Source organism: Diabrotica virgifera, chromosome 6 (assembly GCF_917563875.1).
Source record: "Diabrotica virgifera virgifera chromosome 6, PGI_DIABVI_V3a".
NCBI lineage: Eukaryota > Metazoa > Arthropoda > Insecta > Coleoptera > Chrysomelidae > Diabrotica > Diabrotica virgifera.
In genome coordinates this window covers 142,914,578-142,919,441 of record NC_065448.1, presented here as the reverse complement: position 1 = coordinate 142,919,441, position 4,864 = coordinate 142,914,578, and positions in this window count along the sequence as shown.

Here is a 4,864-nt window from a genome sequence, read left to right as displayed (position 1 = left end):
TAGAAGTTCAGGTTAAACTGGAGTTGAACTCGATATGAGAAATTGGCCCTAAGTGTCGATTGGAAAAGTCCGAAAACGGCGGAGAACGTTACAAACCGACATGAAGTAGTAGTATTTTTCTACGGCCGTTTAATAATATGCTCATTATTCACTATTTTTGAATTGATAATAACACCTATTACTTTACCCGTGAGTAATAGTTCATTACTCACGGGCTGAAGTTACTCTCGGGTCATTACTGACGGGTTGAAGTTAGATTCAAGTCGTGCATGGCACTTTTAACATACTTACTATTAGCAAATAAAATTACTTAAACTTTATTTATTAAAATAATCATTGTAATTTATATCAACAATTACCTTCGAAAAATGTTTTCGTAAAAGGATTTTTAACTATGACAATGGATCAGTATATTTTTTACGTTTAAATTTCAATATTTGACATTTTAAATTTGACGTGGTTAAAATAAACAATGGTTGCTAATTTCGTAAAAGGGTTTACGGATATGAAATTTATATTAATGAATTCTGTTCCACTTACTGTTGATTGTACAATAGAATTGTATTGGGAGCAAACGTTCTTTTGCATGTAATTGCCTTAAAATATATCTTATTTTTAAAAGCCACTGCCATTATATAGCATGACACTAATGACATTTCTACGACTCTAACAGTGTTGCCATAGTTATATAAAATATTTTTTCTTATGAAAAATAGAATCTTTCGATTTTAAAAGATGTTAGTAGTTGATAATTATATTTTTCTATTAATCCAAATAAAAAATGTCATACAAAAAGTATAGTATTCTACTCGCATGTAATGGCTTTTACTCACTCTGATGAATTACGGCACTCACCTACGGCTCGTGTCGCAAACTTCATTATCGTGAGTAATAGCCATCATTACATGCTCGTTGAATAGTATCAAATACCACTGACTGTAATACATACAACTCTTGACATTTCCCTTTACATTTGAGGAAGCAAAAAAATTGCGCCATCTAGTGGTACGCGGTGATAACCAGAGCAATCTAACCTTACATTTATAAAATTGCTTTATTATTGTTTTTGTATAAGTGGTTGAAATATTTTTATTTTAATTTAATTTTGCAAAATTATCTCGTTATTCAAAAATTTATAAAATTAAATTTGAATGTTTACGTCAAATTTTAGGTTGTCATAACGTAGTTTCACCGCAAGCCGACAGTGGCGCTAGTGGCAACGTGCTTCCAGATTTCTGTGGGAGTTGGATGTATTACAGTCAATAGTATTTGATAATATACTAATTTTTCTATTCTCGTACTATAATAGAGCTTTTCATCAACTGTCATTGGTTTCGAGCTTCTGTCCTGTGTTGAATAATCTGTGTATAATATTAATATACACGGATTATACGACATATGACAGAAGCTCGAAACAAATGACTGTGAGTGAAAAGCCCTATCTATAAATTATGACGTCACTACCTGTATCATAATGAACTTCATTATAGGTTTGTTCCAACTCGATACAAAACCGTTCTTGAACGGTTACGAGTGTGCGCAGTAACGAAAAATGTGTTACTGCGCATAATTATACGTTATTGCGCATGCGCATAGCATTTCATGAACGGTTTTGTATCGAGTTGGAACAAACCTTATGGTACAGACTTTCATTAAGATACAGATTTTTAACCAATAGAATCGCGATATGGCATTCGCGATAAAGGTGGCACACTGGTTTTAAATATATAAACAAACTGTCAGACTGACAAAACTACTTAATGGACCGTGATAGTGTGACGTCAAACGTCAAAAGGTTTCCAAACACGTTGTGTCTAGGTATACGCTAACGTGTACGCAAATAAAAAAGTTAGGTAGAATTAAACGTCATAACAAATATTTTTCTACCAAACAACACTAAACATATCAAAATAGCGTGTATCAAAATATACAGTCACTGCCCACGCTAAATAGTGACTAGCTTGATGAAGTTTAACTTTTTTATTGGCGTACATTTTAGCGTGTACCTAGACACAACGTGTTTGGAAACCTTTTTTTTTGACGTTTTGACGTCACGACTATCGCGGTCCATTTGTTTGCGTTACAAAATTAATAAATTTAAATATATTTTTTGTTGTGAATGATCATAGAAAAAATCGTGTATGGGTGATTCCATTTCAAATCACTCAATTTTGGAGCAAAGAAAATTTTGGATCTCCGATTTGTCTGAAAATTGGTATATAGCTTCTGCGGGACGTAAAAATAAGATATTTAAGGTCAAAAAATCTTCTTTTTCTTTTTGTCTCAAAATGTTATTTTATGCGATTTTACAGTGATTTGGTGTTTATTTAAACAAATTTGCATTTTCTATCATAAAGTATCAATGGAAAACATAATATTTTAATAGGGCTTTTCATTCACAGTCATTTGTTTCGAGCTTCTGTCATGTGTCACAATATATCTACGTCGTACGTTATTGCTATATACCAATCTTAGACAAGGAAAAAAGAGAGGACGGGTAACACTCATTTAACACACACGTTCCAAAAGTGAAGCCAGTTTTTGGTTTGTTTGTCACCAAAAACATGGCGGTCACGTCAAAAATAACAATGGGTTGCCAGTGGCGGGTGTTCGTTGAAGGTTAAAATTTCATAAAAAATAAAGTAAATCATCATCTAAAATTCGTAATAAAAACATATGTATGTATTGAAACATATGTACGTAATATGAGCAACTTAATAAAACATTTACCGTACACAAATTCTTCATTTTAAATACATTTCATGTTTTTATTTTAAATACTCAATGCATAACAATACCCCAAAGATACGTTGATGATCAAAATCTCTGGTGTCAGTTTGGCTTCACTTTTGGTCATAGGATTACTCGTCCTCTCTCTTTCCTTGTCTAAGATACCAGCAATGATACAAACCAAAGACGTATGACGTAGATATATTAATATTATGTGACACATGACACAAGCTCGAAACAAATGACAATCGATGAAAAGCCCTATATAAGGGACTCAAAAATGTCATTATATGGTATTATAATAAGTTACTTTGATTCAAAACAAGTTTTTGACCAAATTTTATAGTGTAGAAAACGTTAAAATACCGTTTTTTACATTTTTCTCCATTCCCAAAATACATCATAATCGATTTGGCTAAAGATTTGCCCACAGATAGCCAAAACATAGGACTTTAAGTGGTGAGAAGTATTTGAATTATATTACAATACCAAAAAAGTTACATGCAATATCATAGTCAAAAATATAGGCGTCTACTGTAAGTAAAATTAACATGAAGATATCGACCTCACGACAAAAAATGTTAAAAATAAATTGTAATAATTGTAAATAAGATTTATTTGGAACAATTTCAGTTTCTACCATTTTTGTCGAAAAGTTAAAAATAGCGGAGATATTGAGTAAGACAGGTTCTCCTTTAAAATCAAGATGGCGGCTAACGTAACAGAGGAATTCATTCGTGATTTTAAATTTAGGCTACTATTGACTCCCCTAAAGATTAGAAAAATAAAATTTTGGGCAGCTCGGCATGCAAGGTCAAATCCTATTCCGACTGGACTAATATACTTTTGGGTCTGATATTACTGCATGTAACTTTTTTGGTATTGTAATATAATTCAAATCCTTCTAACCACTTAAAGTCCTATGTTTTGGCTATCAGTGGGCAAATTTTCAGCCAAATCGATGATGACGTATTTTGGGGAATGGAGAAAAATGTAAAAAACGGTATTTTAACGTTTTCTACACTATAAAATTTGATCAAAACCTTGTTTTGAATCAAAATAACTTGTTATAATGCCATATAATGACATTTTTGAGTCCGTTCTATTAAAATATTATGTTTTTCATGGATACTTTGCGCCATAAAATGCAAATTTGTTTAAATAAACACCAAATCACTGTAAAATCGCATAAAATAACATTTTGAGACAAAAATAAGATTTTTTGACCGTAAATATCTTATTTTTACGTCCCGCAGAAGCCATATACAGTCGAACCCGCTTATTAGAGTACCGGTTATAGGAATATCCCGGTATATGGAATAAAAATTCGAAGTCCCGAAACGTTCCCATTTACTCTTTAATAAATTTGTCTGTTTAATGGAATATGGTTTAGTATACTTATCCCGTTTAATCGAATAAATTTTTCAGGCCAAGGAATAATTTTTTACGCACAATTTCCTAAAATTTTAAAATTTGCCTGGTATAATGGCTTGTCGATAAGAACTTCGAAAGGTTGCTGTTTTGTGTACGGTAAGTCAGGTAGCTAATAAAATTTTTATTACTGTGTTATGAGTAAGCGCTCGTTTTCCCACAGAAAATTCAATCGTTTGCCGACAAAGCCATAAAATAATTTCATTTGTCTGCAAATTGCTGTAGGTACTTACATATTGCCACCCAAAATTTGCTGTTTTTAGAAACAGTTGATTTAAGAATTCCACCAGAGATTATTTGTTTGCGAGAACTGAATCATGGCATCGAATTCAAATAAAAGAATAGATCTTGCCTTAAAAGAAAAAATTAAGGTAATTGAATATGCGAAACAATCCAAGTGCAGTCAAACCGAAATTGCTAAAAAGTTTGGAATTTCACAAGCTCAGGTTAGCAAACTTTTAAAAAACCAAGACAGTTTTATCAACGATTGGCGAGCTAATTCAAAATCAAGCCAAAAACGAAAACGCAGCGGAAAAGAGTCAGACGTCGAACAAGCATACATAATAGGGCCCGAAATGTTCCCATCAGTGGTCCAGTTTTAAAAGAAAAAGCTGAAGAAATAGCCGAACATTTGGGTAATGCCAACTTCAAAGCGACAAATGGATGGTTCTGCAGATGGAAAAGTCGTTCACAAGTTTCCTTC